The sequence below is a fragment of the Vicia villosa genome, unplaced genomic scaffold (genome assembly GCF_029867415.1).
Source record: "Vicia villosa cultivar HV-30 ecotype Madison, WI unplaced genomic scaffold, Vvil1.0 ctg.002238F_1_1, whole genome shotgun sequence".
Taxonomy (NCBI): domain Eukaryota; kingdom Viridiplantae; phylum Streptophyta; class Magnoliopsida; order Fabales; family Fabaceae; genus Vicia; species Vicia villosa.
This window is the reverse complement of record NW_026705872.1, coordinates 331,862-346,821: the sequence shown is the minus strand read 5'-3', so window position 1 is coordinate 346,821 and position 14,960 is coordinate 331,862.

Below are 14,960 nucleotides of genomic sequence, written 5' to 3'. Positions count from 1 at the left end.
GTGGAAATAGACCCAATTGCCTCCAAGTGTTGTCGGTGATGGCGTATGTGGTTGTACCCATCTGAAAGTTGAAGGAACTCCCTTGGAAGTGTCCTTGCATACCATTATAGAAAACCCTTACTAGATCCTCATTGTACTCATGGCTTAGTTCAAGAAAAGTACCCAAATTTTGAACTTCAATTAGTTCCATTACCTGTTGAAGATGAAGTCTTCGTAGAGTTCCGGTGAACAGCATGAATTGTTTGATGACTTTTCGGTTTCTGAAGTGGGAAGAGTAGGATTCCATAAGAGCATCAGGAATGAGAGATAAGGCATCCTCTACTTCAGGTTGTTGTTGAGAGGAAGAGTCTTCTCTGCTTGCTCTCTTTCTTAGTGATTTGTGGGAAGCCATGGATGAGTGAGAGAGAGGAGATGAGTGATTCTTAGGTTTTTTTTTTTGGGAGAGGGTCGGCGCAAGAGGAGAAGGAGGATAATGAAATAGCTTTGTGTTCCCTTTTAAAAATGTAACCTAATTTTGAAAATTTGCGAACGATGCGTCGACCTGTGCAGTGGATGCGTCGACGCATTAGCCTTAAATTTTTAAAATTTATTTTTGAGTAGGTCGACTCACATAAAGAGTAGGTCGACCTAAGGCTTGCAAATTTCAAAATTTGGCAGTATGCAATGAATGTATGCATGTTATGACCAAATCTTGCATAGATTAAACATATTGATGAACACATTTCAACTTTACCATAGTGATACATTACCATGAAGTGAGTTTTAAGGTTGAAACGATATTACCTTTACACAATGGAGGTGAGAAACAAGCCCTCACATATCTTTTAATGAACACTTCAAACATTGTGAGAGCATAGATAATGATAATAAATAAAGCATATGCAACTACTCATAGTTGCAACCTATCTGATATATCAAGGATGTCGAGTTCCCTACGGATGTGAAAGAAGGGCTCGGTAGCTAGTGGTTTTGTAAAGATGTCGGCAAGTTGATTTTTGCTATCAACATGCTCAAACACTACATCACCCTTCTCAACATGATCCCTAAGGAAATGGTGTCGTATTTCTATGTGTTTAGTGCGAGAGTGTAAGACCGGATTTTTGGTTAGATTGATAGCACTTGTGTTATCACAAAAGATAGGAATATGATCAAGCTTGACATTGAAGTCAAGTAATTGTTGCTTGAGCCAAAGTATTTGAGCACAACAATTACCAGCCGCCACATATTCCGCCTCGGCGGTTGACAAAGCAACGGACACTTGTTTCTTGATATGCCAACTAACCAAGGAATTTGAAAAGAAGTGACATGTTCCACTAGTGCTTTTCCTATCCAATTTGCACCCGGCAAGGTCGGAATCGGAATATCCAACCAAAGAGCAATCACTACCTTTGGAGAACCATAAGCCATGCTTAGTTGTACCTACAAGATACCTAAGTATGCGCTTAACGGCTTTTATGTGAGACTCCTTGGGACATGATTGATATCTTGCACACATGCATACACTAAACATAATATCGGGACGGGAAACGGTAAGGTAAAGTAGGGAACCGATCATACCTCTATACCTTTTTACATCAACCGGCTTACCATGTTCATCCCGATCCAGATTTACCACGGTAGGCATAGGAGTGTCAATGGCCTTGGACTTTGCCATATCAAACCGTTTGATGAGTTCTTGATAATACTTGGTTTGACTCACAAACGTTCCTTCTTTTAGTTGTTTTATTTGAAGTCCAAGGAAGTAGTTTAGTTCACCCATCATGCTCATTTCAAATTCTCCCTGCATAAGCTTAGAAAACTCCTTTACAAGAGTCATGTTAGTAGAACCAAAGATAATATCATCCACATACACTTGAACTAATATTGAATGCTTTTCATGTCTCTTAATGAATAGGGTAGTATCAACTTTCCCTCTTGAGAAACCTTGATTAATTAGAAAAGTGCTAAGCCGCTCGTACCAAGCTCTAGGAGCTTGTTTTAAACCATACAAGGCACGCTTAAGTTTATAAACATAATCAGGATAATCAACGTTTTCAAATCCGGGAGGCTGAGATACATAAACCTCTTCATTAATAAACCCATTTAGAAAATCACTCTTAACATCCATTTGATAAAGCTTAAAGTTTTGTGAACATGCAAATGCAATTAATAAGCGAATTGCCTCAAGTCGGGCGACTGGAGCATAGGTCTCCTCATAGTCGATCCCTTCCTCTTGGCTATACCCTTGAGCAACAAGACGGGCCTTGTTGCGAGTGATGATACCGTTTTCGTCTAGTTTGTTCCTAAACACCCATTTAGTGTCAATTACTCGATGGTCTCGCGGAGGAGGGACAAGGTCCCAAACCTCATTTCTCTTAAATTGGTTTAGCTCTTCTTGCATAGCTAAATACCAATCCTCATCGACTAATGCATCTTTTGAGTTTTTAGGCTCAATTTGAGAGACGAAAGAATAATAAAAACAAAAGTTACTTATCCTTGACCGTGTTGTCACCCCTTTTGATATATCTCCTAGAATGTTCTCCATAGGATGGTCCTTAGAAGATTTCCATGCAAGAGGAAGATCACCCTTCTCGCTTGGTTGATCTTCTACTTTCTCTTTAGGTGTTTGATCCACTTCCTCTTCATTATTCTCGGGTAAGAGGGATTCTTTATCTTTCTCAAGCTTGGCATCCGGATCATTAAGTAAACTCTCAGTTGAGACACCTGCACCATTAAGAACACTACGTTTTCCGACAACTTTCGGACAAGATTCATCAAAAGAAACATGTACGGACTCTTCAACAATATGTAACCTTTTGTTGTATACTCTATAAGCTTTACTAGATTGAGCGTATCCTAGAAAGATACCCTCATCCGCTTTTGCATCAAACTTGCCAAGATTTTCTTCTCCATTGTTTAGAACAAAGCATTTACATCCAAATACATGAAGGTGAGAAATGTTCGGTTTTCTCCCTTTTAAGAGTTCATATGGTGTTTTGTTTAGAATAGGACGTATCAGGATCCTATTCAGAACATAACAAGCCGTATTAATGGCATCGGCCCAAAAGTATTTTGGAAGCCCATGTTCATTAATCATAGTTCTCCCAAGTTCTTCCAACACACGATTTTTACGTTCCACAACTCCATTTTGTTGGGGAGTTCGTGGTGCGGAGAAATTATGATTAATGCCCTGATTGCCACAAACCTCTTCAAAGAGATGGTTTTCAAACTCACCTCCATGATCACTTCGGATGGATACTATGTTAGTGTTTAATTTATTTTGAATTAGCTTGGCAAATTTCTCAAATGCGGAGAAAGTGTCACTTTTATTTGCTAAGAAAATCGTCCAACAATATCTAGAAAAGTCATCAACTATGACATACCCATAATAGTTTCCGCCTAGACTTTTTATTCTAGATGGTCCAAAGAGGTCCATATGGAGAAGCTCAAGAGGTCTTGTAGTTGAAACAATGTTTTTAGATTTAAAAGAGATCCTCGTTTGCTTCCCCATTTGGCACGCATCACATAAGTGATCTTTGGAAAACATTATTTTAGGTAGGCCGGACACTAAGTCTTTTGAGACGATTTTATTAAGCAAATCAAAGTTGATGTGAGCTAAACGTCTATGCCAAAGCCATGAGTCTTCACTCATAGTTGCTAGACATTTTGCTTCAATTGAGGATACATCATTTAGATCAAGCATGTATACATTATTTACCCTCAGGCCTTTGAACACATCATCTTTCTTGTCATCATTTCGAATTATGCAACTTTCTTTAGAAAATGATACTGAGTATCCTTTGTCGCATAATTGACTCATGCTAATAAGATTGTGTTTAAGGCCCTCAACTAGAAGGATGTCGGAGATAGTAGTAGAAGAGGGATTACCTACACTACCTTTACCGAGTATTGCTCCCTTGTTGTTATCACCATAGGTCACAAATCCTTTCTTCTTAGCCACAAAGTCATAGAATAAAGATAAGTCACCCGTCATATGTCTTGAGCATCCGCTATCTAGAAACCATCTTCTCTCGGATGGCCCAAAACATTCCACCTACAAATTTAAACAAGGGAAATAGGTACCCAATTTTCATTGGGTCCTTATGTGTGAGTGAAACAAAGGTTGCTCTTGGGAGTCCATTTGAAAATGCCTTTGGGAACCAAGAATCTCCTAAAACGACATTTTTTAATGGTATGTCCCCTTTTGCAACAATATAGACATCTTGAGTTTGAGTAGTCATCACATTTACTAGATTGATCTTTTATCACATAAGTGTATCGTTGATACGGATTTATCATACTGTTTTTGAAATGTGATCGATCAATAGCATATGTGATTTTTGGTTGTGAGGCCTTGTCTAATTTGGCTTTGATAGTTTTAACTTCTTTTTGCCAAATGTGACAAGTTTCACATCCTCCCCACTTAAACCAAGGACCTTTGTCAACAACGCTTGTGTCTTTGATACTTTTGATCATAGATTCCTTGAGAGTTTCTAATTCCTTTTTGGAATCGGAAACTTTCTTCTCAAGGTATTTAAAAATTCTTTTATTTGAGGCTAAGCGTTGAAATGCTTCCTTAGCTTCATGATGCAAGGTATCAAAGGCATGCTTTAATTCAAAATAAGACATAGCATCAACATTATTATATTTATCATGACTTACAATCTTTTTCTTCTTTTGATGTGCCATGAGACATAGGTTGACGGTTTCCTCTTCATCGCTTGAGCTTTCTTTGCTAGATGAGTCACTATCACTTTCCCAGGCGATGTAGGCTCTTCTTCCTTTTGGTTGCTTCTTTTGAGGTTTACTTTTGGTCTTATCTTTCTTTAGTGAAGGGCAATCCAGTTTGTAGTGACCGGGTTTTCCACAGTTGTAACAAGATCCTCTAGGTTTAGTCTTCTTGTACTCATCTTGCTTGTTAGACTTTGATTGACGTCTATAATCAACTAGATTGTTGTCCGAGTGCTTAATTTCATTCTTTCGAAGATATTTGTTGTACCTTCTTACGAATAATCCCATATCTTCATCAGGACTTTCATCTTCATCACTACACTCACTATCACATGTATCTTTGGTGGATGACTTAGAACTTGAAGCCTTTAAAGCGATAGACTTCTTTTCCGTGTCCTTTGACTTTTCATTCTTTTCTTTCTTTTCGTGCTTGTTTAGGTTCATGAGGTCTTGCTCATGTTCTTCAAGCTTTCCGAATAGAGCTGTGAGATCTAATGTAGTGAGATCATTGGCTTCTTTGATTGCCGTGACCTTCGGTTGCCATACCCTACTAAGACATCTCAAAACTTTGTTAGTAGCTACGGCATTGGGAGTAATATGTACTAATGTGTGTAATCGATTTATAATGTGAGAAAGTATCTTTTGCATATCCGCAATGGTTTCACAATGCTTCATATGAAAGAGATCAAACTCTTGCGTTAAAGTATTGATTCTAGCTAGCTTAACATCATTAGTTCCTTCATGGGCGACTTGTAATGCATCCCACATTGCCTTAGCCGATTGGCAATGCGACACACGAAAGTACTCATCAACCCCTAAGGAAGCTATAATCATGTTTCTGGCTTTCCAATCATACCCGTAATTCTTTTCATCTTTTTCATCCCGTTGTGCTTGAGGTTTAGGTCTTGTGATGCCAGCATCGTTGGTTATGGTGATAGCCATAGGACCATTGACGATGACATCCCAAATTTTTCTATCAACGGAGTTGATATGAATGCACATACAGTCTTTCCAATAACTATAGTTTTCTCCAGTGAAAACAGGCGCTTTAGTATACGCCCCTTTTTGACCGTTCTCCATTTTCTAAAAAGTTATATCAAGCACTAGAATGAACCGGAGCTTGTGATACTGCTTGTTAGACGATAGGACTGGTCTAGAGGGGGGTGAATAGACCACCTTTTTCGACTTAAGAAAATTTTAGCTATTTGAAACGTGACTTCCCTGAATCACTTAATCGTCTAAGATGATTATGTTATCGGGGACCGGATATATGCACTAAACCGAACGGATGAGAATGTCAAGTGATGAATTACGTTATAACGAGTATCTCGATTGTCACAATTACACACTATATGGTATATTACTCACAATGAACGTTTTCACTAAAATATGAACAAAAAATTTGATTGAGTAATTTTATTGAACACTTGGTGATCGATATTTTACCTAACCTTAGTTTTTGTTCAATAATGGAAATAAACGAAAACAAGTAAAATGCGATAAAGTAAAAACGATAAGGAACACGATATTTGTTTAGGCAGTTCCTCTATCGTCCTCGCAGGAGTACATCTGCCCCTAATTTCAAATGAAATTAGGAAAGTTTTATTTGATTGCAAAATGTTTAACAAGGATAGAAAGTACCAATCACCAACTACAATCATGCAGTAAAATTGAAATACAATTCGATCCTCCCCTTGATTCAAGTCGAATCAAGTCAATGTCTAAGATCTTCACGATCAAGACCCCGATCGTTCCTTTCTCAATCCTCCGGTTGTAGCAAGTTTGTTGAGTAGATCTTCAATCTCTCAAACCCTTATGCACGGCTGAATTGATTACCAAAGCGAATCGATCGTCAAAAACCTTCGAACAAAATCTTTTATGAGGAAGGAAAAACCCTAAGGTTTTATACAAGAAACACCCTCAACAATCTTCACTCGAACAAGATGAATGTCTACCGTCGAATCTCGAACAAGACAAACTCTACCGTCGAACCTTATCAACACACGTTCCTTACTTCGATCAAGAAAGATGAATATGTGTGATTCTCGATCAATAAGCGAAAGGTTGAAGATGAGAAGAAGCTGAGTCTATATTTCACGTTTCTTGTTATTTTGCTATTGAATGATCACTTGAGTATTTATACCACATTTGATGCATATACCAATTTGAACACAGCAGAAAAACCAGATTAATTAGCGACAGGTCGACCTGCTCTCTGCATAGGTCGACCTATTGAGTTTGTTGCACCTGAGAAAGAGGAATGTGTGACACTTGCGTCGAACTGAAGGGTCGGCATGCGCATTCCCGTGAGTTCCCCAAAATCCTGTGCGTCGACCTGCTCCATCCATGCGTCGACGCATTTTCCTTTTTCATTTGAGGTTCAAAAGCTGGATGCGTCGACTTGAAGGGTCAGCGTGCGCATACCCGAGCTAAACTCAAAGTTCCATGCGTCGACCTATGCATGTAATGCGTCGACGCATTCACTCCTTACTTGGAATCTTTCAGAATCAGCTTGCAATGGGTCGACCTATTTCATCCATGAGTCGACCTATTAGTGTCTTGTGATCAAAGATACTTGTCTTTGTTGCATTAGCTCGGTTTCTCAGATTCCATTTGGGTTGTAGTTGATTCACAATGTTTTGACGTCATGAAAACTACACCTTGCCCTCACATTTTGCTTGCCACTTTACCGCTTCAGCAATAAACTCATACTTTCCTGGAACAATCATCAATAAAGGTAACAAAATAAAGTGCTCTACTAAAATATTTTACCTTTAATGGACCACAAACATCATAATGAACCAATTGAAGCAACTTTGACTTCCTTGAGGAAGGATGTCTCTTAAAGGATACTCTAGTCTGTTTTCTAGCCATGCATTGAGAAAACTTCTCCAAATCTGTATTTTTTAATCCTAGAAGAACATCCTTTTTGTCCAAAACATTTAGCCCCTTTTCAATAATATGACCAAGCCTTGGTGCCACAAAGATGCTTCCATGTCGATAGCATTCACATTGTGCCTAGCAACAAAAGCTTTTGTCCAATACAATTTAGAAAGATTCTCCCCTCAAGCCACGACCAAATTACCTTTGTTAATTTTCCAATTTCCATAACAAAAGTAATTATCATAACCACAATCATCAAACATATGCACACAGATTAAATTAAAACAAACATATGAAGCATTTTTGACACATGTAAGCAACAATTTCATTCCTATGTTGGTTCTCAAGAAAACATCACCAACACCAATTTTCTTAAATACACAATCATTACCCATCTTTAACACTCAAAATTCACCAGATGTATAAATGTGAAGAAATTCTTCTTTGGTGCAACATGTAATGTAGCACCATTGTCAACTATCCACACGTTCTTGTCTGATACGAGATTTGCAAACTTGTGATCACGTAGAATAACAAGATCATTACAAGCAGCAATAGTAGCACGGTCATCATCATGATCATCACGATCTCTTTGTTTAGACTTACCTTACTTGCCTTTGTTATCCCTTTTCCACTAATAACAATACTTCTATACATATCCTGGTTTGTGACAACAATGATACACCAGATTCTTGAATCGTGGTTTGGACTTGCTTCGGCTATTCTCTCTACCACCTTTCGGTTCCTTTTTCAGACTTCTCCCCCTATTTTTACTGGAAACTACCTCAGATTGAGATGAAGAACCATGTGCCTTCTTTCTCATCTCCTCATTAAAAATACTACCCTTAGTTGTTTCCAAAGAAACAACACCTCTGGATGGAGAGCTTGTGATAGAAACCCGAAACGTCTTCCAAAACTCTAGTAAAGATATCAATAGAAAGAGTCCTAAAATTTATTGGATGAAGTGAGAGCTTTGTCATAAAATATATTATTTATAGTGGTGAATGTATGATCCGATTTATTATACATCTTGTTTTTTATTATATAAAACTTGTATATGTCTTTCCCATCATTTTTGTTTTTTTCGTGTGTTTCTTTAAGACCATTTACAATGGGGGTGTTGAATAATTTATTCAATAGTTGAATAGCTACAATGGTGTGTTGAATCATGTGTTTAATGTGATGTGGATTAATTGGTGTTGAATACTTTCAACATGTTGAATAAGAAAAGAGTGGGGGCCACCTAAAGTATGTGACAAAATATTATTAGTTGTTGTTTATGTTTAGATTTTTATTTCATAATAATTATTTAATGTAAATTATTTTTTAGTAAATCAATTTTTTATTTATTTTTATTTTCACCAAAATTCATCATTTTTTTGTCTATAAATAGAGACTTGTTTCATTTGATTTGGACACACACAAAAAATTCACTTTTTTCTCTCAATTTTTTCCATTTAGCCTTTAAAAAATTCTTGTTTGTAGCTCTAGACATCTTTGTAGTGAAATGGATCCCAACAATAATCCTTTTAACACCCAAAATTCTACTAATTATCCTTTCAACTACCCAAATTTCAACAACTATATATTTCAAAATCAATCTTCCAACCAACAATGTCCCCAAAATATACCAAATTATGGATTTCCTCCAAATTTCATAATGTCGTCATCTAATCCAAATTATCGGCCATGTTATGGATCAATGATGTCATATTCATCTCAATCACCCCCTGAATATTCTTCTGCTCCAACGGGAATGTTTCATGACTAAATATATTGTTTGTGAGCTGAGTCTATTGTACTGATTAAATTATGTGTGTTTGATTTTAAGTGTGTTGTGTGTTTAGTATATTGTATTATATTTTTAATTTTTTTTGTAATTTTATCTGTTTTAATAATAACTATTTCTACATCACTTATTTATTACTTGCAAGAAAAAAATTAAAAATATAAATTTGGAAGAAAAAAACTAAATAAATTACTAAACTAGAAAAAAATTAAAATAAAATATTTAAATCTTAATTATTTTAATTTAGTTTCAATTGATAATTGAGATGTAGAAATATATATTATAAAAACAAATATATAAAAGAAAATAGGAATAAGAAATAAAAGTAGTGGGGTAGGGTGTTGAATTTTATTAAACAAAACCATTGTAGTTGTGAAGGCAAGCTTCTACAACACTATGTTTTGATGAAGACAACTATCATAAGTATGCATCAATAAAGGATGAGCAAAAAGATCAAATAAGCTATGGATCAAGATTGCAACCTTCATGAAGATCAGCGTTGGTTGATTGATCTTCAAGTCATAATGGTACAAGTTAAATACTTTTACATTGATACTACTTAGTGCTCAAAAATCATATAAACTTTCATACATATGCATGCCCAAACCCATATATGCATGGCATAAGTTTCCAACCTTGAAAAACATGCATTTTTACCCTTTGAGTTAAGGTAACCGGTTACCAACATTCATGTAACCGGTTACATTGCTGGCAGTAGCTATTTCTGGGCATTTTTACTTGATGTAACCGGTTACATCATTTTAGGTAACCGGTTACATGATCGTGTTTTTGAATTTCTGGGCTGTAACGTAACCATGTAACCGGTTACATCCTTTAGGTAACCGGTTACACCTGAACCAGTGGCAACTTTTCATGTTGAATTTGTCCCAAACGAATTTATCTTTCAAACCTTTAACCATTGCATTGTTCTATCAATATGCAACCATTCTAAGAGGCATATAGTCACCTATAAATACCATAAACTTCAGATTTAAATGTCACCTCTTTCATTACAATTTACAAACCTTATTCTCACAAATATTTTCAAACAAAGTGTTCATCATTCATAAACTTTCATTGAAACTTTTTCTACACATTGTTAGAAAAGTTTCTCATTCATATATAAACACTTGAGCACTATTAGATCATTGTAAATTGTCTTGCTTGAAAGAGAAGATCAATCTTATAGATTGATATATGTTCATCAAATTTATTACTCAAATATTCTTTGTTATTATTGACTTGCTATCCAAGATTGTTGGAAGTAAGGGTTGTTGATTAGTGAGAGGATTGTTCTCATAATCAAGTTTATAAATCCAAGAGGATTGTTCTTGGTAGGTGTAACCTTGTTGTCCATAGTTTTGGAAACAAGAGGTATCCTTAGGGAGGGTGTTCTCTTAAGGACTTATTGAAATCCAAGAGGGTTGTTCTTGGTGGTTTTGTTAGAAGATTGTATGAGGAGTCTTGGTATAGGCTTGTACAAAGATCTAACAATAGTAAAATCTCTTTCGTGTTTGAAAGGGGACTGGAGTACTCTCGGATTGTGAGGGGAACCAGTATATATCGTTGTGTTCTTTACTTTTCCGCATTTTATCGCTTTCATCACCATTACCAAGAAAAGAAAAGAACCATTCAAAAACCTTCAAACACTTAACCAAAAATAAGTACAAGTATTCTAAAAACCGGATAAATCTTTGAAAACCTAATTCACCCCCCCTCTTAGGCGCACTCTTAAACTTACAATTGGCATCAGAGCAAGTTATAGGTAACTTGTTCCTAAAGATCCAGATGGCTTCCGCAAATGCAAAACCAGTTATCAAATATGGTGGTAGTTTCAACAAACCTCCATTGTTTTGTGAAGAATACTTTGACTTCTGGAAAATTCGGATGAAGGCTCACTTAGAAGCACAAGGAATAGAAATATGGGAAGCAGTCCAGAATGGTCCCTTTGTTCCTACAATTGTTGTCAACGGTGTTGAATCAACAAAGCCTAAAGATTCATGGAATGACGATGATAAGAAAAAACTCATCTATGATAAAAAGGCAATTAATTTTCTTCAAGGTGCATTTAGCATGAGCGATTTTTTCCGCATTTCGGCATGCACAACGGCAAAGGAAATATGGGATACGTTGGTGGAAACTTATGAAGGAACCACCGAAGATAAAAGATTAAGATCACAAATTTTAAGTCAAGAATACGAGTTATTCAGAATGCAGCCCCAAGAATCAATCCTCGACTTGCAGAAAAGATTCGTGCACTTAACAAATCAGTTGAGAGCACTCGGTAAGGTTTTTACTAATGATGAATTGAATCTTAAAATTCTTAAATCTTTGAACAGTGAATGGCAACCGAAAGTTACGGAGATATTCAAAAAGAAGAATCTATCCAAAATGTCATCCTCAACATTGTTCGGAAAACTCCAAGAACATGAAATAAAACTTTCCAAGATTGACGGTGTCAAAGACAAAAAGGACTTCAAGAATAAAAAGGCCTATGTTGCATGGGAAGACTTTGATACAAGTTCATCATCCAATTCGGATAGTGACGAAAGCACAAATCTAGTATTCATAGCATCACATCATTCCGATGATGAAGACGATGAGGTTAGTAATGAATCTTCTCTTTTTGATATTGATGCACAAGGTGCAATAGATGAATTATTAAAAGAGTGCAAAATTCTCTATAAAACTATCTCATCTCAAAAGAAAATAATATCATCTTTAGAAGAGAAGTTTAAAATAATTGAAGAAGAACAAAAAGATGAAAAAGAGAAAATGATTAGTGTTCAAAAGGAGAATATGTCATGCAAGAATTGTGAATCACTTTCTTTTCAAATTGTTCAATTAAAGAGAGTCCTTGAAAGGTATGAAAAAGGACAAATTGGGTTGGAAGGTGTCCTTAGGCAACAAAGATTCCCTAATGATAAAAATGGTCTTGGATATGCAAAATCTAACAAACCAAGTTCCAATAAAACTATATTTGTCAAGGCTAGTGACCAACCAATTCAAGAGAAAGTTAACAAGCCTAAAGTAATTCAACATTATCCTAAAAGGAGAAACTTTGTTAAGAAGAAATCTTATCCTCCTAGATATAGAAGTAACTTTGAACCCACTTGTTTTTATTGTGGTATTATTGGTCATACACCTAATGCTTGCTATGTAAGAAATTTCAGTGTGGCAAGTGGTCATTATGTGTGGGTTAAGAAAGGAACTAACTATGATGGACCCAAAGCACATTGGGTACCAAATCAAACTTAATTTGTTTTGTAGGTTTGCTTGAGGACCACTTAAAATCTATGATGTTTTGTCAAGTGGTGGTTCTAAGCATTTGATGGAAGACATAAACTAACTTTCAAATCTAGTTCTAAAAGTCCAAGGGTTATTTCATATGAGGAATATATTAAAGGGAGAATTCTTGGCATTGTCAAATTTGAAGCACTAAATTTCACAACCATTTGAAGATGTACTTTATGTTGAAAGACTAAAAGCAAAATCTTCTAAGCAAAAGTCAACTTTGTGACAAAGGCTTCAAAATCATTTTCACAAAAGATGAATGTTTGATGAAGTCACTCATGAGGTAAAACTCATAGGTAAAGAATTAATTTTGTTCATATTTTATTTTCAATAATTTATCTTTTTCCCATCCTTTTTGATAATGACAAAGGGGGAGAAGATATTTTTCTGTATGTGTATGCTTGCTTGTCTCTAACATTTGCAGCCACAAAGAAGTAAAATTCTCTCTAAATTAAGGGAGAGCTTTGATCAAGGGGGAGTTATCAAATTTAGGGGGAGCATTCACATAAGAACATTACACTTCATATTTCAAAGGTTGTCATCATCAAAAAGGGGGAGAATGTGAAGGCAAGCTTCTACAACACTATGTTTTGATGAAGACAACTATCATAAGTATGCATCAATAAAGGATAAGCAAAAAGATCAAATAAGCTATGGATCAAGATTGCAACCTTCATGAAGATTAGCGTTGGTTGATTGATCTTCAAGTCATAATGGTACAAGTTAAACACTTTTACATTGATACTACTTAGTGCTCAAAAATCATATAAACTTTCATACATATGCATGCCCAAACCCATATATGCATGGCATAAGTTTCCAACCTTGAAAAACATGCATTTTTACCCTTTGAGTTAAGGTAACCGGTTACCAACATTCATGTAACCGGTTACATTGCTGGCAGTAGCTATTTCTGGGCATTTTTACTTGATGTAACCGGTTACATCATTTTAGGTAACCGGTTACATGATCGTGTTTTTGAATTTCTGGGCTGTAACGTAACCATGTAACCGGTTACATCCTTTAGGTAACCGGTTACACCTGAACCAGTGGCAACTTTTCATGATGAATTTGTCCCAAACGAATTTATCTTTCAAACCTTTAACCATTGCATTGTTCTATCAATATGCAACCATTCTAAGAGGCATATAGTCACCTATAAATACCATAAACTTCAGATTTAAATGTCACCTCTTTCATTACAATTTACAAACCTTATTCTCACAAATATTTTCAAACAAAGTGTTCATCATTCATAAACTTTCATTGAAACTTTATCTACACATTGTTAGAAAAGTTTCTCATTCATATATAAACACTTGAGCACTATTAGATCATTGTAAATTTTCTTGCTTGAAAGAGAAGATCAATCTTATAGATTGATATATGTTCATCAAATTTATTACTCAAATATTCTTTGTTATTATTGACTTGCTATCCAAGATTGTTGGAAGTAAGGGTTGTTGATTAGTGAGAGGATTGTTCTCATAATCAAGTTTATAAATCCAAGAGGATTGTTCTTGGTAGGTGTAACCTTGTTGTCCATAGTTTTGGAAACAAGAGGTATCCTTAGGGAGGGTGTTCTCTTAAGGACTTATTGAAATCCAAGAGGGTTGTTCTTGGTGGTTTTGTTAGAAGATTGTAGGAGGAGTCTTGGTATAGGCTTGTACAAAGATCTAACAATAGTAAAATCTCTTTCGTGTTTGAAAGGGGACTGGAGTACTCTCGGATTGTGAGGGGAACCAGTATATATCGTTGTGTTCTTTACTTTTCCGCATTTTATCGCTTTCATCACCATTACCAAGAAAAGAAAAGAACCATTCAAAAACCTTCAAACACTTAACCAAAAATAAGTACAAGTATTCTAAAAACCGGATAAATCTTTGAAAACCTAATTCACCCCCCCTCTTAGGCGCACTCTTAAACTTACAATTGGCATCAGAGCAAGTTATAGGTAACTTGTTCCTAAAGATCCAGATGGCTTCCGCAAATGCAAAACCAGTTATCAAATATGGTGGTAGTTTCAACAAACCTCCATTGTTTTGTGAAGAATACTTTGACTTCTGGAAAATTCGGATGAAGGCTCACTTAGAAGCACAAGGAATAGAAATATGGGAAGCAGTCCAGAATGGTCCCTTTGTTCCTACAATTGTTGTCAACGGTGTTGAATCAACAAAGCCTAAAGATTCATGGAATGACGATGATAAGAAAAAACTCATCTATGATAAAAAGGCAATTAATTTTCTTCAAGGTGCATTTAGCATGAGCGATTTTTTCCGCATTT